Below are 25212 nucleotides of genomic sequence, written 5' to 3'. Positions count from 1 at the left end.
TCATTTTGCTTGTATCCTATGTTCCATAAAATATAAATCTTACAGTTACATGCAGAGTATTTTTGCATTTTGCTCTGTCGCTTTCAATTGTTGCAAACACAGCAGGAAGGCTATTATATTATGGCTATTTTAACAATGTAGGGATTGGAGAATCCATGAATACTTAATAAGTGTCTGGTAAAAATGATGTAATGGTGATGTAAGCCACTGAAAGCCATTAGTCAGAAAAGTTAAACCTGAGCCATTTTCTGCTCCAATTCACCTTTTGATAATATCCTTATGAGTCTTCTTTGTGCTTCAACGGCATCTGTACATACAACATAGAGAGTGTGTGGTTTAATGTGTGCTCGTCTGTGTTTGGGTCAAGAATACTTAAGTGGTTTAGCATGAAAACGAATGCAGGCTGTCAAGATTTGATCGTTCTATGTGATGTACCAGGACAATTGCCTTTTGGTATTCACTTTGAATGTCTGTTCAGCACTGATGTCAGCCTTTCAACTGCTGGAATAAAGGTCCCTCGCACAGTAGCCCTGAGCTCCGCCATACGTTTGCATACAAGGATCTGAGCCTTAGTGGAGCTGACAATATCACTTCATGACTCACTTTACGCACAGTGGCAATCCTTTGATCCCCATCACTTTGAGTGTTGGATGTGACGCACACGTACAGTGGGAGTCATTTGGCCCCCACCACAAGGGATGATCTGGTGTAATGTAACTAAGTACATTTACTCAAGTACTGTAGTGTAGAATTTTGAGGTACTTGTACTTTACTTGAATATTTTCATTTTCTGCTACTTTATACTTGTATAAATGTAGTAGTTTTTTCTCTTTACTTTGCAGATTAGCAATACAAAATCTAATCAATAAATAAATGATGATGTATTATCATAGGTTAGGATAAGACATCACAAGCTGAACCAGCAGTATGTCAAATAATTCACATTAGCTCCTCCTTTACCAGCTGTAACATTAAAGTGATGTATATACTATACGTTTTCTTTAAGTATATTTTGATGCTAATTCTTATGTACTTGTACATATAAGTATAATTTTGGATGCATGGCTTTCACTGAGCAGAGTATTTCTACACAGTGGTATTGCTACTTTTACTGAAGTAACAGATCTGAGTACTTCCTCCACCACTGCTGAATAGAGCCAATTAGAGCAGGAAGCATTTAGTGATTCATGCAACATTTGACACATCCCAGTGGATCTACCCTTCCCATCCTTTCTCTCTTCCTCTCTCTCTCTGTTCCCTTTCTTTCAATCAGTCCCTCTGTGTATGCGTATGTCTCTTACAGGCAGATGAGAATGAGACTCCTCCATCCTGTTCAACTCCATTAAGCAGCTAGTGTGCCTCAGTTCACCACAAATCATAATCTGCTCATGGTGAGAGGAACTATTCAGCATGGATGGGACTTGACGCCAGAGAGTCACATTGAGTTTAAGTGATTGAGCTTAAGTTAGGGTGTGTGTGTGTGTCTGTGTGTGTTTGTGTGTGTGTCTTAGAAGAGAGACAGACTAACTGAATTATTTACACCTAACTCACATCATACCTGGACTCATGTCACCACTTGTACCAAACATGTATCACTATCGCTATCTCGCTGCAGATGTGACATTTCTTGGTGCCTGGATGCTTTTTCATTCTTTTCCACTCCTAACTCAAATCAAAACATGGGAGTGTGTTGGGGGCTTCCTTCTCACCTCAGCAGGGGGTGGAGGGTTCAGATCAAGACCTCCTTCTGTGCAGACCTCACAGTGGGACTCTGCAGGACTTGTCAGCCACCACCGCAGCACGTTATATTGATAAATCTGGCCGTGTCTCAGATACGACAGGCCAGCGTGTCACTGCAGCAAAAAACTACTCCCCACGTCTCCCAAGTCAACAAGATGGATCTATTGGTGTGCTGCTTTAGTCAAAAGTGTTCATGGGATTTCTCTGTTTTTGGAGGGTTGTCGCAGCATTTTTGTTTCTGGTAACAAGAATTGAGAGTGATTGACAGAGAGGGTAGAAACATACAGAAGAAAGAGACTGAAGGAAATACTGAGGCCAATGAATTGATGATGTGGCTGTTGTCTGTTTTCTCTCTCTTGCTCTTACCCTCTTTCTCTCCCCCACCCTCTCTAAGGCCATTATTAGCATGCATGAGTCTTCCGTTCTTCTGTGCTCTTGGGGAGGCTCTCACCCGGCCAGTTCATATTTAGTCCCTTGAATGAAACATTCATAACTCAGGTATGTGGTCTTAAAAACAATGAGTGCTGCTGCTTCGGAAAGGCCTGCATCAATCACAAGCCTGGAGAAGCCAAGCATGAGATAAAAACAAGTGCCCTTGTCAAAGCAATTTGGGCTCACCTCGGGGGCGGCGTGGGGGTCACGGGCACACAGGTTCCATCGTAGGATCCGCAGGAACTAACAACAGCATTTACATTTTTCCGGGACCACCCATGTCTCAGTGGGATTATTATTTTCGCCTTTCAGCTGGTTTATCTCTTAAATACACAGAGGCGTACAGTAGTGCAGCCTCATGTTAGCTCTGCCTGGTTTATTTTCAGACTTCAGCCTCCCTCGGTTGTGTAACCTACCTCTCAGCCCCCGCTATTTTTCTTAGCACATTAGTGCTGAATTATGGGTATGCATCATGTAATTATTGAAGAAATGCCCACAGAAAAGGCTTTCCCAAGAGACTCAACTGTTGTTATTGTTGTTATTATTATCATCATTAGTGCTATCAGCTTGTCTGCAGAATAAATATGCTGGCTCTCAATTGTAGGACAATTGCTGATTAATCCAGTACAAACAAGGCCTTGCAATTTGTGCCTCAAGAACAAACACAAAGAGTTCCTCTTCTTAGTAACCCCTCTCCCTCAGCCTCTCAAATGCTGTTGAATATCTCATTAAACCCCTAACAGGAGAAAAAGGGACCACCCTTGGGATGCTCTGACCACCCAGCGATAAACCTCTGTGGGAAACTAACCACCCCTGCCTTCTCCGTCATCTTCCCTGCTTCTCTCACTTGCAGTTGGACTCTAACTATTTGCTTTGATGATATTAAATAGTGCATTTCAAATTGCGGTCCAATTGAGACCCTGTCAGACCCCCTACCTCTTTCAAATTTCACACCCCTGTGGGTTTCCTGGCATGAGTAGGAAGAAGCAACACACAGGATACACACAGTCTTCATGTTCAGTGTACCTAAAACCCTCAGTGGATCCATGCAGATACTGGTGCTTTCAGTAAGTGGGGAACGGTGAACTCATTGCAGGCCTTTTCTCTCCTTGCTCGCTCTCTTTCAGTTCTGAAATATCGCAGACAGCTGCCACACACTTTAGCATGCGATCCAGGTGCTGTTTGGTTGTCTAAAGGCTCCCGAGTGCTGGAGAGAAGGCAGAGCCTCAAGGTTTCCTGTGCCAATGAAGAAAGGGAACAGGTGAAACCAGAAAAAGGAAATTAGTAACAGTCTGCTCAGTCTCACACACACGCATTGGCAATTGCCGTGTCCCAGAAGAATACACACATTCTCCAAATTGTTCGGCTTAAAAAACAAGGGTTATATTGTACATACTTGAAACTGTGCCAGTTGGTGTATGCTGCAGAGCTCCTCTTCCAATGAAAATGTGTTCCAAATGAGAGCTGCACAGCTTCAATCAGGACTGAGGGTAAGGACGATGTAAAAATAGTGTTGGCAGTCAGCAGACTTCACTCGAATGTGGAAGGATAGGTTTGGATTTTTTCAAGTCTGTCTTAATCCAACACTCACATGTCCCTTATAATGAAGGAGTAATTGGATGCTGTAATTATTCCTCTTCTCTATACTGGCCATGTAGCCATCCCTCCCCAACACGACCACTGGGCATCTTCCAAAGATAGTGTCTTTCTAGCACCAAGTTCCTTCTTTGTGTTTCCCCTGACAGTGTTTCCTTGCAAGACCCTCAATAAACCTACACACGACTACCACAGACAGCCTCATATTAGCTTTAGCTAAACTTTAGGATGCATTTTTGTGCTGAATGGGTACTGTGGATTTTTTGTTACATTCAGAGCTAGAAACTAGCGTTTAAACCCACAATAACTGTTTTTTTGTGGGTCATGGAAACTAGCTAAAAACAAGTTTGTTTTTTTTCAAGATTATTTTTGGGCATATTTGCCTTTATTTGGTAGTGGCAATAGAGATACAGACAGGAAATATGGGGTGGGGATAGAGAGGGGTATGGGGGGTATGGGGTACTATATGCAACAAAGGTTCCCCGGCCGGTCAAACCATGGATGTTGCAGTTATGTATGGTATGCAGGTATGTGCCTACACATTCACTATATTCACAATATTCACTCTCCTTTTAGCTCGGTTTTGGTCTCCTGAAGGGAAATATTTGTCTCTTGAACGGCTTCACTATGTTCACCGGCTAGCCACTAACATTGTCTGTCTGAGGATTGGTGCTGGACAGGTACCGTAACGCAGGTTTTTAGAGCTTTCTCACTGAAAAACAGCTGGCTGCTGCATCCGAAAAATAATTAAATTATATTCCTGGAATATCGTTTAGACCATCATGTAGGGACAGAAATGTACAGACCATAGCAACTGAACAGGTAAATTAATCAATACAATGTGGAACATTTAAATATTGTATAATATAGTTTTTCTGGTATTAAGTCAAACTTTTCTTTGGGGGGTGAGGTTGCCATGGGGGGTGTTTGATGTATTCCTAAAAACCTGGTTACGGCCATGTTTACCGTGTAGTTGCATTAGGAAGGAATCACTTCACGGCCAGTTTGTAGGAGGAATGATTATGGCGACGATAACTTTTTCAACGTACATATGACATAAGAGAATTGTATTAAGATAGACTTGAAAATATCTGAAGCTATCCTTAAGCTGATAAATAACGAAGGTACTGCCATGTATTATTTTTACCCAACAAAATAATTAATATGCATGTTTTCATATATACAGTATATGTCATAAATAAATACACCCACCTTGTGTTGGCTGTTATTTTCAGAGCCTGAATATACAAAATCTTAGTCAGCATCATTGACCATTGCTTTTTTCCTGTTTCCGTGTGGGTTGCATTCATGATGCAGGCGGATGTCACCTTAGAATGAGTGTAGGTGCTCAAGTGTAGGTGTTATTGAAAGAGGAGAGGGAGAGAGAAGCAGACAAGGTCCAGTTGTGACAAAAGTGAGTCAGCCAATGGAAACAGGGCTGGTTGCTGCCTTCCTTCTTTCCTTCCTTCCTCCTCCTCCTCCTCCTCCTCCTCCTCTCTCTCTGTGGGGATTTAGTTATTGTGCATTTTCTCTCCTGTTTGGCAGGTAGTTTTGCCTGATAAATGAGCAGCATTTGAATCGAACAAACAGAGCAGAGGAAATTGCATTCAACAGTAAAAAAGCTTCCTTATCCTTCTCTTCTTTCCACCCTCACTCCTTATTTTTGTTCTTTTAGCTTCTCCTTCTTTGACGGTAACAGTTGAACAGGATAAGTGACAGTGTTTGGTGGTGGTACTAGAGCTTGGGGAAAAAAAGAGTGTGTGTTGGGGGGGGCATCTTTATGTCTGGCAAAATGGAAATGTTGAGAACTGGCACTCACGTTCTGTACCTGCTCTCAATGGAAGAAAGCTGTAAAAGCCCTGCTTCTGCCGATGCCAGAAACAGGCTCATTTTCTCACTGAGTTGAAGAAAAAATGTCTTTCACTCGCTCTTCTACGCCGAGAACAAGGGAAGCTTTCAGTTTAAGTGGAGTGTTCAGGAGAAAGGGCGAGTGAGAGTGAAACAGACAGGGAGGAAGAGGGAAAGTGAACGAGGCAGTGAGCTTGGTTCGGGAGCCATTTCATCACTCATTGTGTTGTGAGACTGTCCCACTGCATTGGCTCAGCGATGCCAACTGCTTGGAGGAAAGCATCCTGCTGAGTGCTGTCTATTGGCTGCCACTCAGAGAACTTTTGAGGCAACATAAAATGGGCAATTTTGTATAATACTAAGTTAATTTCGGCTGGAGAAACGTCTTGGCTTTATATTGAAGGCAAAAAAAAATGCCACTTTCAGCCTTTTGGACATTAATGTTTCTGGTAATGTGGTTTCAGTCACTTTCTTTGACTACAATTCAAACATGGGATTATAATTGAATAGCAGTTTCACCACTGCAGGTGACCTCCCATAGTGAAAATTATGTTTTGAATAATGACTCAAACAATAGTGACTACAACTGTGTCGTGACCCTGTTTCTTTTATAATATGTGTCAGCATTTCTTGCTCCAAATCTTGTTTTCTTGTGTTCATCTCTCTGCAGGGAGGAGTCACATGTGGCGTACTCTTACCTAACGAGACTAGGTTGAATCAGAAAATGTTTCAAGAACAATAATTTCCAGTCATATCTAAATTTGATTGATAAAATAATAATTTAAATAAAATAATTGAATCTAATTATAATTATAACTATTCTGATGATCTGCTCTTTCATTCATTTCTCGTTGTTCTATGACTGACTCTGTATTGAGAGTGATTGTTATTTGTTGTGCTTTAACTGTGCGCTCGCCCTCATGCCTCTCCCACCCTCTCTGCTGGACTGTTAGAGTGCGCAACCATCGTCTAACTACTTGTGTGTGACTCTATGTGTGTGTGTATGCGTGCGCTAATTGCCCCAGCGATTCCTTTGCAGCCAGGGCTTATCCCTTCAACATGACCCCTAAGTCAAAACTAAAAAGGGTCACCAACAGACCTTCATTATGCCACAGCCCCATGCAAATCAACCACACTGACAAATTCCAGTGTTTAAAAAAAAATAAAAACCCTTTCTGAAAAGGTTAGAAGAGGCCCCGTCCGCCTGTCTCTGAGTCGTCCTTTTTCAAGGTGAGCTCCCCAGCACCACCATAATTGAAAATTAAGTATTTGCCGTGGTATAATTAAATGGTGACTTTTGAACTCAAATGAGACCTCAGACGCATATTAAGAGATTAGGGGGCTCGGATCTATTCACGCACACATGCCCACGCACACAGACACACACAGTCAAACTCGCACACATACAATGACAAGGTAACAAACGGTGACAGCTTCTTAATTATCACCCTGCCCAAGTCGTTAAAGCACAGCCTCTTCGATCACCTTTCGATTTCTACAGCCCATAAGTTCAGAGAATATCTCATTTATTTTTAATTAATTATCAGATAGCACCATAAAGGTGGTGGTAATGACGAGGGAGAGGGCTGGATGGCTCTTCGGGGGCTAATTCGGGGGCTAATTCGGGGGGCTTAATTCGTGAACTTTGAGTTTTGGGTGAGTAGGAATCAAAAAAGTTGTTACTCTGTGTTACTCTTATGAAAGAGATATCAAGATATTTAAAACACCCTATTTTTTCTAACAAACAGTTAAGACTACACCATGGGTATTTCCACAAGCTTTCATCTAGCAGACATACAAAGAGTCCCTGCACAGCAGCTTAATTGAAACAGATTAGTCATGATGGGGCTTCTGGACCATCTTTTGAAAGTGCTCACCAAGTAATATTATTTTCGTTTACTGACCACTTGCTACCTAATGTCTCAATTCCAATTATCTCACTCTGCGGAAAACTGTGAAATACTATGATTACTTTCACTATTATAGATTCCTAATGAGTCATAAATTAAAGCGGAGGATATTTTGATATGTGAAACAGAGAGAAAAATGCCGAGAGCCTTTTCTCATTTCAACAAATGGAATCATCAATGGAGTTTGGTTAGTATAAATCTTTCAGCAACGTTAATATAAATGTGATTAATGATTATGGATGTAAAGGCATATATAATTCTGAATTATTCATTTGTTTGATAGGGCTCCCAATTCCACTTTAATTCATTTGATTCCCCTTTTATTGCCTTCTATTTTATTCAAATCTTCAAGTTTTGCAAAGATCACTTCAATTCAAAGATCAGTATTCAAAATAAATACATACAAAGAAAACATCAGTTGACAGGGTGAGGATATCAAACCATCTATATAGTGAAAGTGGTTCTCCCTGATACTACTGATATGTTCCGTTTGCTCTGCTGTTGATGTTGTGTTTTGAGTTGGGTGAAATGGCAGATGGACTTCAGGCTAGTAATAGCATCACTTAACTGGGATCAGCACCAAACCACAACACTCACATCAATCCCTCTACACAAACTGGGAGGGGATTGTTATGCGTGATGCTTTGAGCTCAACAGGGGTTTAAATTGATTAGCACGCAGTGTCTGCTACTTATTCAGAAAGGAGGTCTGCATTTAAAAAAATCACAACAGCTCTTTATCTTGGCCCTGAACGAGAGCAGAGCAAAGGCAAATCAATAGCATTAAAATGTAGTTCTTACTCCCACTTATCTTAGTCTCTTTCTGTAATATAGGGAGTAGAGAGAACGGGAGCTTTGAAAAGGCTCAGTGCACAATTCAAGCCAAATGTCAGCAAGCTATATGGTGAAGTCAGGAAATGTGCTTTGGCCCACAGCAGCTCAGGGAACCCTTAGCGCAGCACAAGACCAGCCGCTCAGCCGAATATCCCAACCGGGTGCTTCAACCAAAGATTGAGTGAAATCTTTTGATATCGACTGGATTTTTGGACTTAAGTGTTTTTCCTGCGGCTCAACCTTATTCACTGACTGCATGGGAAATATTTCAATGACATATTACACTTCATTTTGTATCTCTCGCCTCTGTCCACTGCTGTATATAGCTGCGTGCGCACCAGGGATAAATCACTTCCCGGCCAGCTTATTACATGAAATGAAGGAATTCATCATGGTGACAGTCGGCCGTTGCGAGGCATTCGCTGTGATTTATCTGAGAGAAATTGATTGATTCATTAACACTGAGTGAACAGTGCTTTGCGGTGGGGGCAGCGCGGCGAACCTTGCCACATGCCGCTGTACATGTTGAAGGAACACGTCTCCTGTACGGAGGTCTTAGCTACAGTAGGAGTCCCCCGTAGCAGCATACATGGGCTCCTACGTTGCCAGCTCAGCTCATTACCTGGCCAGTGTAGTCAGTGGCCCAGAGCTGGGAGCCAGGACTTTGTGGCAAAGAACAGAGCATTCCTAATTAGTTCATCCATATGCCTTCCAACATAATGGAGTATGCCTTATAATATGACAAGGTGTTTTGATTTAACAGAGCTTTTGTTCCAAGACACTGCAAAGTAAAGTGCACCAGGCTGAATTACTTCTGATAGCATGTAACAGTTGTGAATTCCTTTTACAGTACAGTATGTGCACTGATCAACAGTGTGACGCTTTGCTTGAGTGAATTGAGAAATACATATGTAGTTAACTTTCTATGTGTCCTTCAAGGGATGTGAATGCACTTTCATAGAAAAACTTTGTGTAATTTCCAAGACTACAGTGTTCCAAAAGTGCATGACAGAAAGGATGTGTTTAACAGTGTTTAAAGAGAGATTTTACAGGTGATGGTGGCTAAAGTTAAGGGTTTTGCCTGTTATGTCAATGTTGCAGGAAGAAAAATCTCAAGTTTTGATCTGAGGTAGTGATATTGATTAAAGAGTTTTTCAGAGGCCTTCTTTGCAGCCAGATCGTGCATCAATACTTTTGCAATTGAAAGTCTTCAGGTACTCCAGCTGACCTGTTTATCCTCCCTCCCCTCAAAAAAGGAGCAAATAAATACAGTGGGGAAGTTTTGTTAAACTGTGTCCTCTGAGGAAAGTTTTAGATAATGTTGTGACAAGGTCAGTGAGAGACCGAGTCTTGATGAAGAAAGGAGAAAAAAGAGATGTGCCTTGTGATGAGTTATATGAGGAGACACAACAGTATGGCGAGCTTGCTGGCTGGCAACCTGTTCCATCTGTCTTTTTATCCGACTTCCTGTTCCTCCGTCTCTTTTCATCCTTTTCATCTGCCGCTCCCATAGGACTGCAACTGAGGATTATTTTCATTATAGATTTCTCTATTGATTTTTTCAAGATTAACTAATACATCACTGAATTAAATGTTATATCAAAAAGTTGTGACAAATTTATCCAGATACCAGATTCCTAAATGATATCCATAAATTCCATATTTTTCTGATTAATTTAACGATATGAAAAAGAGATAAGCAGCACCTTCACATGTAAGTTGCTCCAACCAGCAAATGTTGGGTGTTTTTAGTTGGTTAGATCAGTTGGTCCACCACTTTGGTCCATCCTTAAATATCTAACACTGATCGCATTTCTCTGAAACAGCTGTGCCTCTCACAGTGAAGTGTGACAACAGTACCTCAACAAATGAAAAGACGCTTCTTCAGGAAATCATATTATTGTCTGATTGGTGCAGAGGCAGATGGTGTGGGTTTTTTATTTAATTTGTAAAATGATGATAGAAATAAGTGATGCAAACGTTGATGGAGCCGTTATTATGATCAATCCGTCATCCGTCACGCCATAAATTCACCCACGTGAAAGTGAACTTCAAGATCAGGAAAATATCTAATGGTCGGAGCGCTGCTTGCACTGGTCGCTGCGGTGCCATGACTCAGAATCAGTCAGAATTGTACAGTACCGGTGCTCCCATTCAAGAGTAGAAAGTAGCATAATTTAGAACTAAAAGTATGTACAAAATATAAAAATAAGAAATAGAAAATAAAAAATATACACATTTACAGTATTTAATTGAACAATGAGGTAAAAAATATATACAACAACAATGTATATGCATGTATGTGTTGCACTGAAGTGTATGACTATATATGTATTGCACTTAAACATTTAAGAATAAATAGTGAGGTAGTGTATGAACAGGTGAAGTAGATACAGATTTCCAGTCTCTTCCTGAGTGTCTGACACTCAGAGGGAGGAGTTAAACAGTCTGATGGCCACAGGCAGGATTGATTTCCTGTGTCGCTCTGTTGTGCATTTGGGAGGAATGAGTCTCCCACTGAAGGTGCTCTTGTGTCTGACCAGTACGTCATGGAGAGGATGTGAAACATTGTCCAAGATGCCCCGCAGCTTAGACAGCGTCCTCCTCTCTGACACCACCGTCAGAGAGTCCAGCTCCACCCCCAAAACGTCACTGGCCTTGCGGATTAGTTTGTTTAGTCTGTTGGAGTCCGCCACCCTCAGCCTGCTGCCCCACCATGCAACAGCATAGAGGATCGCACTGGCCACCACAGACTCATAGAACATCCTCAGCATAGTCCGGCAGATGTTGAAGGACCTCAGCCGCCTCAGAAAATAGAGACGGCTCTGGCCCTTCTTGTAGAGGGCATTAGTGTTCTTTACCCAGTCCAGTTTATTGTCTATGTGAACTCCCAGGTACTTGTAATCCTCTACAATGTCCACACTGACCCCCTGGATGGAAACAGGGGTCATCGGCGTCTTGGTTCTCCTCAGATCAACAGTCAGTTCCTTTGTCTTTGTCACGTTGAGCTGCAGGTGGTTCTGCTCACACCATGTGACAAAGTTGTCCACAGCAGCCCTGTACTCCTCCTGTATGAAAAGAGGGCCCTTAGTGGAAAACTCTTGAGCTTGAGTCTTGTTTTCATAGCTATGACCATCATTTCTATAAGCCATGACAACAATGTATTAATCAAAATTGCCAAGATCTGAGAACACAGTGACATCACTACAACAAAGACAGGGACAGAAACACATTATTACCTATAGAAATCAAAACTACAACAGGTCATATGAAGCCAGAATTTCCCTGGAAGTGAGAGTGAGTGAGAATTTGAATATCAAAATTTGTCAGCTTGTTCCTTCCTCCCTTAGGTTCCTCTGTAGAAGATGCTGCGATGCCTCTAGGGTTCCTCAAGTTAGAAACTAGACCCAAGAATACACCACCATCTGCGACTCACCCTGTTCCTCCGTCTTATCGAAGTCCTCCAGCTGATGCCAACGGAGGTGTGTAGGCCAGAGAGGGCGTGCCAAGCCCGACTCATGACGTCAACAAAAAGCTGCGCTATCCTCAGAAGGCCACATGCCAAATTTGAAGGTGATTAATTAAATTCCAAAGAGAGCAGGCGGATCTGAAGACATTTCTATTTTGAATGGAGTTGGCATCTGCCTCAGCCACCGCAACTCTGAGAATGAAAGATAGGAGACCTTTTAAACACGTTTAAACAAGCCGCCATTGTATGCAGCTGTCTGCCTGGTTTAAATCATATGGCAGTTTGCTGTTACAAAATGCCATCAGTTGGGAAAATGGATAAATAATGGAGCTCTTCCAGAAAAGTCTGTGGAGATAAACATAGGAGTGTCATAGTACAGTAACTACTGGGGATTTACTCTCCTCTTCATCAACCATCTGTTGCTGAGCCTTGACAGCTGCACTCTAATTTGATTTGTGTGTGAGAAACAGCTGGCAAATATCATTATTGCATTTTCTTCCGTTTAGAGTGCATAGGTGTTGACAGATCAGAGCAATAATGTGAAATTAATGTACAAATTACTCCATGATGAAATTAATCAAAAACACACTTCTTCGCAACAGCGTCAAGCAAAAGACAACCAGCACAATTCCATTAGCTGCCATTTAGGAACATAGACTTGCGCCGCGCTGAATGCCTCCTTTGTATGACAGACTTAATTGCAATAATTACCCCAACTCATAAGGGTCATTTCCAAAGTAATTTGTGTGTGTGTGTGTGTGTGTGTGTGTGTGCGTGTGCGTGTGTGTGTGCGTGTGTGTGTGTGTGCATCCATAGCATACATCATTATCATTTTTTTCCCTGTCACCTTTCTGCATATTCTTCATTGTGTCATGTATGCGTCACATCCCAATGTATGTTTTTTCAGGGCAGAGGTGCATTTTTATTGCAACAGCTGCCAGCCAGTGGGACCACTGAGCCTCTGCGACCTCTGGTCATTGACCTGGGGTAATGAGAGCCCATGCATGGCGCGATCTGCCCTCTTTGAACATGTCACAGTTCAGTCGGGTCAGATGCCATACCTCCCTCATACACCACACTGTTGGAGACGCCTTTAATGAGAGAGTGAGACCCGAGACGTGCGAAGGTAAGGCAGGCAGTGTGAAAAGTGAAATGGAGACATTCTAAGACAAGCATTAGAGTGAAAGATAACAGTGCAGGGTGTGTGTGTGTGTGTGTGTGTGTGAGAGAGAGAGAGAGACACAGAGAGGAGTTGATGAGTCTCTAACAAGCGGCTTCATCAGAGTGAAGAATGAGCTGCCAAGCAGGATCTTTCTTTTGACCTACCTTGAAGAGCGATGGATGGATGGATGGATGGACAGATGGGTGGATGGATGGAGGGAGACGGAACAGAGAGAAATAGGGAGAGCATCTACTGAAGTGATTTGCAGAGGCTCTTTTCTTCATTGGCTGTCAAGGCAGCTTGTCTGTCTGCCAGGAGACAATCACTTATCTCCTAGCTCTGATCCCACAGTCACGATTTGGAGCACCACCAGTACACAGGCAATGACCAGGGAAATGATGCAGCGGATATGATGGATAAAGAGGATACACGCGGTGACTGCCGCTTTTGGCACCATACCAGTCATATCTCTTCCCAAGTTGATGTGTTAAGGAGGGGGGGGGGGGTTTGAAAGTATAATCTATGGATGAAAGGTGAATACCAGCATGGGGAAGTAGTTAAAGTGGACCTTTATGTACCTGAAATTTTGTTTAACCTTATTTTTTTCCTGGATAAAATATTCACTAAATGTCAACACAATTCATTTTTTCCAATATATAAATTTTTCTTTGAAGGGAGATTTTCCCTTGTTGTTTTCTCTCTACCTCTCTCTCTCTCTCTCTCGCTCTCTCGCTCTCTCTACCTCTCTCTCTCTCTCTCTCTCTCTCTCTCTACCTCTCTCTCTCTCTCTCTCTCTCTCTCTCTCACCATCACAGAGCTCAGTGCATGCATTGCTCTAGCATTAGTATGCACACTGAGTTCAGTCACACTTTGATGTGCAGCCACATGATTTCACAGTCCACCCTGGTGGCACAGATCAAATTTACAGGTATGTAGAGGCAAGACTGATGAGGAGATTCAGGTTTTCATTTCAACTCTACTTAAGGGTTTCACAGTTACGAGACAATATAATGCCCAAGGTACATGCACTGTATGTGAATATTGGTTGTTACTGTTGATACAAGACTCTAAAAATTCAATCAGTTGGTCATTTTGTCACCATAACTTTGTATAAGTGAGCAACAGAAAAAAGCATGGAAAACTATTTAGTCATTCTATCTCTGTGTTTCTTTGCAATGAAGTCCTCTTATAAGAGAGAATGACCTTGAGAATCAGTGCGGACACGAGTTCAAAACAAAGTCATGATTCTTATCTTTATAATTAATGGCTACAAGAGCCTGTCATTCATTACGGCTGATATTTAATCTCGTAGATGGGGGATAGTTTCTGTGACTGAATCATGGCATATTTCAATTCATGATTGATTCCTCTCTGCAGAGGATTGCTGTGGAAGATGAAGTAATCACTCTCAGTCAAAAAAGAAAAGAGGGAAAGTTAAGCCTTTTTTCTTTTCACAAAGCTCCAGCATTCAGCAAGTCAATTCAGTGCGTTCCCAGTGTTGCGACGTTGGGTAAGAAGCCACAGGAAGCTTGAAAACATATGATTGCAATATTATCTCCGCGCACATGTGATTCATATAAAAATGCTCTTAATAAACGCACAAGAATTCACTGGAATATAAAAGTATTGATTCAAAGACATGTCAAGAGTGGGGAAAGTTTGTTGTTGTCTTCATCCCTGCGGGGGTGTGAGATGGCGGCTTGTTAATGATAAACTCGTCAATCACTTTTGTAATGAATCATCTCACATCTCATTGCCGTGGTACGTGGTTCATTTTTCTCTGTTGTGGCCTCGACAATAGAAACAGATGAGACTGAGACTCTTCTCCCACTTGTGTTACCACATCAAGATGTTATCTCCAGCTTAAAAGCTTATCAAGCCGACAGTAATGATATTGAGTGACTGAATTGTGTGTTTTGATGGATATCGCTGTGAGTAATCTGATGCCAAATTGTGTTCCACTTCTCATATTGTTCCGATTTTAGAGTCTGCAAATAACTACGCTCCCCTTCGGCTCTCATTCATACCCCACCAACCCGCCACCCCCACCCATCTCTCTTATCGCTTATAGTCATTTGTCATAGCTATGACTCTTTCCCACAGGTGGAGGAAATAGGTTGAAAACCCATTTTAGTGCTCTGTAACACAAAAATAGATTATCATTGTCCGATGTCTATTTGGCCCCTAGTTAATCTGTTGCACATTGTGTACTGTGCTGGATTTTCAATAGTCCCCATTCTGCTCTCTGATAGGACTGAGAACGTGTCTCTAAAGGTATCTGCAGTGCTTTATGAGGAGGATAATTAGCTTCTACAGAAAGACGAAAGGCTGCTGAGGATGGTGAGAAATAACAGAAGACTCCTTTCGTCAAATCATTTTCCACACAATCGTTGGCTACAATTATATTTGATCATGTGTTGGGAGTGTATGGAAAGGGTCCCCTCTTTGTGATGCCTCTTTTATTGGAAAATCACTAGATGGTACGATGTGTCGTCTGACCACGTTGGAAGGAAAAAGTGTTTATACTGTACTTGTGCCAAATGGCCACACTTAAAGGCAGCTGTCATGAGAAATGAAATAAGAGCTTGAGAGAGAAGTTGAAACGACTACTTTCTCACCTCTGCACACTTGGCCAGTCGATTGTTGGTTGCGGAAAGTTACAATGGTCAGACACAACCCCCAGCAAGTATGTGTCTATTACCATAATTTTAAGAATGTGTGTGTGTGTGTGTGTATATATATATGTATATATATATATATATATATAGTCATTTTAATGGACAATCATTTTAGAAACGTTGCCAACCCTAGTTCAAAGTGTACACTGTATATGATGAGCTCCAGAGTTATATTCAGACAAATGTCCTCCTACGAAATTAAGGGAACCTAATGACAAATTGACTAAGTGAAAATAACCTTGTGGCCTTTGTTTGATTAATCTAATGATGAAAAAATAGGATTCAAGTGATTTACTTTGCGTAAGACCTATCCTCTAATAGGTAGGTATGAAAAAATGGCTGTCGCCCAATCAGTTTAAATAAAAATTTCTTCAGTCATGATGAATTATTGGTCTTTATGACAGCTTCATGCTCCTGTCTTCTCCATAGTCCACAACACGCTCTTGTCCTTGCCGCCACCGAGAACAAGGTCAGTCACTAAATGCCACATCTGACATCGTTACTCTGCATTGTCAAACAGGAGCTAAGTGTTTAGCATATTGATTTTCCTCCCTTTTGCTCGTGCTTAGATTGATCATCACGTGGAAGTCGGTCTTTGGGAAAGTGATCAATGCTCTGTCACACAATTATCATCTCACGAATGCGTCATTTAGAAGCCAATATACGTTTTTACAAAGGTGCTTAGAGGAAAACTCTTTGTCAAGTACATGTCAGGCAATGACACTGGACTTAAATAGAGAATACAGGCTGTGAATAGCAGAACATGTGCAAGAGCTGGAAGCTTTCATTAATATATCCTTGGCATTTGACACAGCATACTCTCCATGCTTGAGACCAGACTGCTTTGGCTCAAATGGGCTTCAACCCATTGTATGGCAAACAAGGTTACTTTTTCACAGCTTTCTAGCTACAACAACTAACAGCCTGGAGTTATGTGTTTGTACGCACGTGTGTTAGTGCATTTAAAATGTTGTTTGTGTTTACAATAAAATAAATAAAAAGCTGAAGCCAACTGCCTTAATGCCTAAAGGCAGCGTTACACCATGCAAACATACCAGTGAGAGGGATTTGAGCTTATTAACATTTATTGCATACAGGGCCCGGTTATGCAAAATCATGCAACTCCCTGATTGCTCGACTTTACAGAAAGTTGGCAGATTATTTGCACAGCAAAGTGCCTTCTCTCTACATACACTATTCCGGGAATGTTTGCATGCATCCATAATTTGATGTTAAGTGCCTGCTGATGCATTATGCATATTAGATAATGCATTGTGTGTAATCCGGACAGAGCTCGTCTGAACCTAGAGCAACATGTCATTCCAGACCCCACACACAGAAAGCCCCGGTATGGGCTGATTGCTGGTTGAGACAGCCACCATGTTCTCTGCATCACACCTCCTCCACCGTGTCTTTCTGTGTCACACAACATTCAAAATAGACCTTCGACCAGAAAGATGCTCTGATGTATTGCACTCAACAATTCTATACAGCGTTTAAAAAACTTAATTTTATCCTTTTTCAGAACTTTTTCCTTTCTTCCTCTCTTCTTTCTTTTTTCTTTTATTTAGAAGAGGTGAACTAAAACTCATGGTCGGTATTCAGGCCATTTTCCAGGGCTCACGGCTTCCAATTGTTTTCTACCAAGGAATGTCACTTTTTGAAGGCTGCTCTATGGTGCCGTTCAAAAAGGCAGTTTTGTGATTTTGAATGGACAATTTAGTTTCTCATTTCGCCATCCGACTCTCATTTAGAGCGAGCAGTGACCTGTGTCATATGAACATTGGACAGAGGTCAGGCACCGCCAACTGTACTGCAGGGTGCAGTAAAACCCAGAGAGACACGGCCACACCTGCAGGCTTGAATCCGATGGTTGTGTTGCTTTGTAATAATACAAGAGGAATAGAGCAAGAAAAAAGAAGAGAGAAATAGAAGTTTGCAGACTATGTAATGCATCTCTTTATGTGACTGTGACAGCATATAGTAAATTCTGTACAATAGTGTTTCTGGCACTGCACTACACTATTTCTGGCTGCACCCTCCTGTCATGGAAAAGCAGGATGTAAGTGAAGGGACACAAGCCATCTCTCCCCTTTACTGCTGGTTTTTATTTTGATACCACATTTAAAATGCAATGAAGCCCTTCTCCATACAAAATATGACTGTCATGCGCATAAAAGAGTATCCAACAAAGTTATCATTACACCTGAAAGACTACAGAAGTAGGTTACATCCTGCATATATTTACCATAATCACCTCCCTTTTTCCATTCATCTGGAAGGTAACTTCTGAGAACTTTTAATGTGTTTTCTCCAAAGCTGTGTTTTGGCTTTTTTTTTTACCTGCCAGTTATTAGTTTTCATTGCTTTTCTGCACAACCATGTGGGTAATAAAAGCTTGAATTGACATTTAAGCTATAATGGTTGTCAGCAGCCCCTGTAGTGCCCCTCCCGTCGCTGGGCTTGAGCTTGGCAGTGGGTCTTCTTGCAGCGGGCTGAGTCCATGACACGGAGAGTTATATATGCCAGGGCATTACAGAACCCTTCTTAATCCGGTTTGTCACGCTGCTCCCTCTGGACTGGGGTAATTTCATGGTGCTGAACTGGTATTGATAGAGCCTTGGTAAATGAGGCACGCAGCAATCGTTAACTTTAATAACCATAAAGATGTGAGCATTGGAGTCATACAGGCCCACAAGAGGAAACCCATACAGGTGATTAAGAATCGACCAGGGCCGTGGCCAGCAGCACCTCGCATCTCTTATTCGTACTAATGGAATTACCTGTTAAAGATGTCAAGACTATTACCACCAATGGTGCAATTGCTGCACTATACTTTTCCTATTCAGTATACCGGAGCCGTGTCTCCATGCACAAAGAAGACCTGTTAAAAGCAAAAAAAAAAAGTCTCTTTTTTTCTCTTGGCTTTCTCCTCATTTATCAAACACATTCATGGTAGGTTTCTGTAAGTTGGCCCCACTGTATAGAGCAGTATTCAGTATTCTGTAAGACTATAGCTAGATTCAGAAGTAAGCCATACCAGCAGAGGGGAAAAAAACAACATTGATTTGCACGACCCCAGTATAGCTGGGTCAGTGGTTCCTGTCAGTCAGCTTGAGCTCTGGATTGTCTTTCTCCCCTCTCCCCTCTCCCCCCTCTCTCCCTCCCCTCCTCCCTCCCTCAGGTTTGTGGTAGCTCCAGGCACTACTATAGCTGCTATATCCACTTGTTTGTCTACTCCCATTACTGTGGGTGATGCTACCTCAGGAGGAAAGTGAAATCCAGGCCACAGAAGGGTCAGTGAGAAACCAGCCTGAAGCCTTCACACTGGCTGAGGTCAGAGAAACCATACGGATCACTGCAACAGGGTGCTGATGGGCACTTGATAAATGGTGAATCCACTCCAGCTCCTGATGCATCAGTGACACATGGGTCAAAAGGTCTTTAGATTGGATAAACAATAGTTAACAATGCCTGGGATTAATCTGTTTGTTATTCTTGGAGACAGTCTGCGCTGTAAAACGTCCCAAAGCTGGCATTCCTCCCACTTCTTCTGTAGAAGCGTTTAGTGGTGAACAGTACAAGCTCCTCTGGTAGCCTTCCTCCTTGAGGCTACCTTTTATTATTCATTGGCGAGAGTCAGCTCTCTGGGAAAGGGCTTCAGAGTGAGAACAAGTGGCTGGGGATCAAGCCTTAGTGCACGATTTCCTCTCAAAGGCCAGGAGAACTTCATGTCCAAACAAAAAGAGGAATGCTGTCTTTTTAAGCTTTTACCAACAAAGGACTCTCTCTCATGTGGAATACACACAAGTCAGTGTCCATGTTAACACCTCCCGATAGTGACATGTCTAACAGCATAGCTCTAATGTGGCACATACACAGAAATATGCACTATGCATGCAGTCTATGCTTTTCTCTTATTCTTGCTACTTCACACACCTCCTCCATTCTCCACAAGGTGTGATTCAGAGAGCATTAGCACCACAGAAGTGATATACTCCATCATGAAAATATAGCAGTGAGGTCTAATTCTACATCTCCCAGGGATTTCTCTTCACACACACTATTCATTTTAACTGGTCCTGTTACAGAAGTAGAGGAATTTGAGCAGTAAATGAGGGTTGTGTCATTTCTGATAAAGATATATAAACCGTATCAGTTGCCAAGAGGAAGGACATGAAAAGTTGTTCCCTGGCACTGCCTCTAAGGCCTCTATTTGGAATCCAATCGACGGTGCTTTGTAGCATGTTTAAACATTATCCTAAGTAATCAGGGGTAGTGTTCATGAAGTTCGAACTTGATGTTTAAGTAATGAAAAGCTAAATTCTGGTGAGCATCATTAAACATATATGCAAAGGGACAGCTGGCCCAAAGCCACTTTGATGCCTTTGCTTCTTGAAACGGATCATTAATGTCCGTCTTTTTTTCTTTCCTCAAATCTGAAAAACATAAAACTAATCGGGACAAACAGAATAGAGCTTTTTTTAATGTTGGACATATCTGACAATTTTTCAATCAGATTCATTTTATTATGTTTAAGACAGTTCATCACAAGTTGTAAAAAAAAGGGTAATTTTCCATTATGCATGATTTCACTGAAAGAAAAAGAAACGACACAATAACAATCTGCCGTTTAATGAAACTTTGCAGGGGTTTGAATTGACTTATCTGGCACATAGTACAAAGTAACTTTGTTCAATTGTAAAAAGGCATTTGGAGACTGTGCAAGTCTCAATTTGTCCCCCAAATGTGCATCATTTTCAGCAATAATTCAAAAATGCAGCTCTCAGTCTGCTTCTATAATAGGAAGAGAGTGTCACATTTACATTTCTTAGCTCTACACATGTCTACATTTATTTACAGACAATGGGAACCATAATTCTTGCTGCCACCTGAGATGTAAATTAACAATGTGTACTAAGACAGTGGATAGATGTCAGTTACACAGAAGCACTGGGGAACAACAAGCCCACAGAAAAGCAGGACTTGTAAAGAAAGATGGACTGTGGTTGATGCAGCAGCTGCCTGTCTGGCAAAACAAAACAGGCACTCCAGCATACAGGCGGAAACGGCTCATTTTCACCCGAGTGTGCACTGATTAAGTTGTTATGACGAGTCCTTGAGAGGCTTAAGTTTTCCCGGCTGCTGTGTTCCTTCCCTCGGCCATATGTCATTACTTAATAACTGTAGCAGTGAGAGGAGCAGTGTGTGAGAGAGAGAGCTGGAGAGAGAGGAGGTGACAGAAATGCTTGCTGATGGTGAGCCAGTGATTACTGCTTTTGGCCACTCTGCATAGATTATAGTTGTTGACGCTGAAGCTGTGCCAAGGTGAGGTGGGATTTTTTATTTGTGTGTGTGTGTGTGTGTGTGTGTGTGTGTGTTGACATTGTCAGGAGCACCTGCATTTATCTCTGTGTCAAAAAAATTGCCAAATGCAGTGAGATCATAAGGCAATCAGCTCTCAGTAGAGTATGGTCTTTGTCACTCAGAGGATAAAAAGAAACTACTGTCACTTTCATTCCTGTGAGATGTACTTACTGTAACCTTGAGTTTATGCACAGACATAATGATGCCCGTCATGGGCTGTGTGTTGTCGCTCTTGATGGTGACCCATCTATTTGCGTGGGTTTAAAGCATTTAAGGTTTACCATATTGGCCTGATTATAAGACACCCAGCCCCCTCGTAAAAGAAAAACGTGAAAAAATACCTCTAAAGCACAATCCCACATTTGTGCAGCTTGTCTCTCCGTCATATACTCGCACACTCTCCTGTCAGGCTCTTGGAAGCGGTCAAACTAATTTTCAGTCAGTTAGCGTTTTTCAGAACTCCCCATCATCTGATGATTTGGTCCATGGCCTGTTTCTGCGGCAAGGACGTCGGTAGATGCTTTGGACTCGTTTTCACTCGTCATGAAATTATTTTCTCCGTGGCAGCAATAACACAAACCCTCAGAAACTCCTGCAGGTTTAACAGGGCTAATGAAACACTTTAGGGCTGACTAACAGTCACACTGTAAACAGAGTTAAAGATGCTAGACTTGCAACATGAAGGCTACAAACAACCCATAATGCAACACACTCTCCACAGGAGTTGGTGTTACAGCAGTACTATCTCCATTCAAAAAGAATATCTAGTGTTATGAACACGTAATTGTCTAGTTCATGAATTGAAAGACAACTCCCACTTTTTCAAACATAATTTCCAGAAAATATATCTCATATTTTACATTCAGGCCAGGAAAAGGTTATTATTATATGTGCACCTTTCCATTTTTGCTTTTTTTCAAAGTGTCTGTAAATGCACAGACAAATACTATAACATGAAGTATGGCTTTTTATCTTGAGCTTCCATTCCTTCTCCCCCCATCTATCTCCACATTTTACCTCATTAACAGCTCCTAAGTGGCCATTGGGCTAAGCTGAAAACAATGAAGCATTGATTTCCTTAAACATAATCACCTCATCCAGTCATTTAATGGCTGCTGTCACTGTGGGCCGCCAAGAGAAAAATGACCAGTCAGTGGTCCCATCAATGCCCTTCACCTCCCCTCACCAAAGGCTAGAGAGCACAGCCACCCACTCCATCGTAGCAGGTTGGTTTAACCCTTTTAGCTGCCTGACAGGCTCTAAGCACTACATCCATCAAAAAATATCATATAGCAAAAACACGTACATGCAAACAAACTCATATGGGCACAGACACACACACATACACACACAAACTCAGACAGATAACAGAGGTTCATTTACCCCACTAGCTACCTGAATGGGATTATGTCTAGTCCAAGCGGCCATTTGTCGTCTAAGTGGCTCTCGTGATCGGCCCGGTGGAGTCATTGGGAAGCCATTTACACTGCTCTCTCCTCCACATACCAGATGGTTCATAGTGATCACGCCTAATGTCCACCTGGCTGATGGCTAGACCTCACCCCATGGCTGATACACACACAAGCACATGCAGAGTGTGTGTGTGTGTGTGTGTGTGTGTGTGTGTGTGTGCTAGGGACAATCCCAAATTCTGATGGCAATAATTATAATAATCATCATAACGATCATAATAATCAAAGTAATATGTTCTGTCCAACTTACTTACTGGATGTATAGAGCGATAAGTCTAAAAGTAAAACAAACCCAACAATATTCCACTGAAAGATCAATTTTATCCTCCAAATCAGCATTTTTACAGACTTAAGCCTCAGAAACCATGTATTCTTTACATTACTGATGACCATTTTGCAAACCATGCCATATTTTTATACAGTATATTGTTGAATGTCCATAAGGACAGCAGCCAGTTTTCATTTCTTTCAGTACAGGTTGAAAATCAACTCGCAACGACCAATACTGGCTTGATCTACTGTATGTTGTACATGTACTGTATCATTGTTCTGTTATTACTATAGCTTCAAAAGAAATCCTGAATCACAGTGCAAAGTTAATGTAATTTAATGCTTTCATAATTCTGCTTGGGCAAATTCTTACCTCATGCTGAAACAGGTGTCAAGATGAATCCTCCCAACTCCCTGTCCAATGTTAAAGTCATATCGTGTAGCCTGTAGTAAGTCTACAACGAGGAACCTGACTTGTGATTCATTTATTGCCCGGTCAAGTTTCACACTACTTCCTGTACAACTTTTGGAGTGGAGCATGGCTTTAGTTCAGTTGCACTCGAATCAGCTGATTGGTGTCACAGTTTTTGGTGCTTCAACTGTTGACTAGTAACATTCAATCCCTTTGATACAAGTTTTACATTTATAAATTGTCAGTTCTCAATTTAAATCTTCTGACCTGGTCTTGCTGCCACAACTCCCTCCAATACCCCAACCTCCTTCATGTTATTGAAGCTTTGGTATTGTTGACTCTTGTGCATGTCTGTTTACGGCGATCCCTGGTTATGAGCTATTATGTGTTAAAGCTGACTAAAGTGTGAAAACGCATAATTTTGAATATTTGACTTGCTTCTGTAATTTAAATCCCACGGGGTTGCCTTTTGTTGTCCCTTGTCAGGTGTTTGCTGCTAACCTGCAAATCAGGCATTGAAGCTAGCTGAGGGGATTCAACCCAATTCAGTATTCTGTGACGCAACACAAAGTCCTCACTTATTCAGAGATCTGCTTTGACTTGAAAGCAAGTCTGCAGGTCAGGAAGCTGTCGGTAAAATATTCAACAAGCCAACACATGGGGGGTTTGGGGTTTTAGCACACTCAAGGGATTTTTCTCCTCACTTTTATAGTCTGTGTTCCTGCCTCCTCTTGCCTAGAAATATCCAACAACAAGCGCTGAGAGTGACATTAATACTGCACGACAGCACAGTCCAGCAGGACTGCAAATGTTTGCCTTTTAATCCAGGACTCTGCGGCCTTTGGTCTGGCCACGGCAGACATTGATGGGAATGGGAGAAGAAAACTGTTGCCAAACTTGTCGAGGCTGCTGGGAGCTCAGTTCCGTAATTCATGACCCGAGCCATTACAAACATTTGCACAGCCAACCCAGCTAGAGAAACACATACCGGTTGTTGTCATGCCAGTGGAGGCAAATGCATCTTCTCGCCGCAGCAAGATGTTCTCTTTAAAACTTGGTACGGCCGAGTGAAATAAGGCACAGACAAGATGGGATGTGGCATTTGGTTGTCTCCCCTTCTCTTTGCACTCTATCCATTCTGTGTATTGGAGAGGATACGTTCAACCCTCCTCCTCTCCTCTCCTCTCCTCTGTCCGGGGATGAGCTCTAGTTTAATTGTTGGACGCTGGTGTCTGTTGCGGTGGCTGTCAAGGGAAGATAAAGAGTTTTTCCTGGGGCGTAAGGAAAGGGGAGAGCGGTGATGGAGGGCCTCTCTCCTGCAGCTCTGCTGGCTGCATTAGCCCCACGCTTTATAATTGTGTGAAGGGGGCACTTCCAGTGGCTCCCTCATTACTCACTGGCATGGCCAGTCCCGGGCAGGCAGACACACCTTGTCCTCTAGCTCTCTCTCTCTCTGGCTGTCTCACTCATTTCAGGATGTCCCTCAGCTCCATCACCCCCTCTCCCTCCGCTGGGCGATCCTCCCTATTGTTATTTTGACCCAGTACCGCCATCGGCGCATATTGCCTTCTCTTTTCGCTGAATTTTTTTGACATCCTCTTTTGTCAGGCTGGGACCTATTGTACAGCATTTGCTCTGACTGATGTCACCTATACTTTGGAGTTGATGCTTTAGTGTAGTATGGCCTAAGATTGCAATGGCTCAGTAATGGGAATGGAAGATGTCAGCCATCTAAGTCTACGACTGAATGCAGCCTATGATTGCCAGGTCCTCACTGGAAAAGATGAGACAGCAGATTCAACCCTTTTTAAGTTGTATTGACAACATATGGAAGATATCAAGGATGCGAAAGCAGGCACATTAATACATAGCGCATGATGTGATCTTCATCATGGGCTGATTGGTATGGACTAAGGACAGCCAGCACTGAGTGAGAAGCAATTAGATGACATAATTGAGATGCCTCGAGGGCCAATTTGTTACACATACTTACAGTGCCCAATGATTGTACTGCAGCGTGCTT

General features: G+C 42.1%; 1 protein-coding gene across 1 annotated transcript in view; it reads left to right on the top strand.

Moving 5' to 3' along the window:
* LOC139282932 (chemokine-like protein TAFA-1) overlaps positions 1 to 25212 on the top strand; it is a 94312-nt gene that overhangs the window by 56871 nt on the left and 12229 nt on the right. The window lies entirely within an intron of this gene.

Source organism: Enoplosus armatus, chromosome 3, assembly GCF_043641665.1.
Source record: "Enoplosus armatus isolate fEnoArm2 chromosome 3, fEnoArm2.hap1, whole genome shotgun sequence".
In the NCBI taxonomy this organism is placed as follows: domain Eukaryota; kingdom Metazoa; phylum Chordata; class Actinopteri; order Centrarchiformes; family Enoplosidae; genus Enoplosus; species Enoplosus armatus.
Note: the sequence above shows the minus strand (reverse complement) of the source record. Positions and strands in the feature narration are given on the sequence as shown.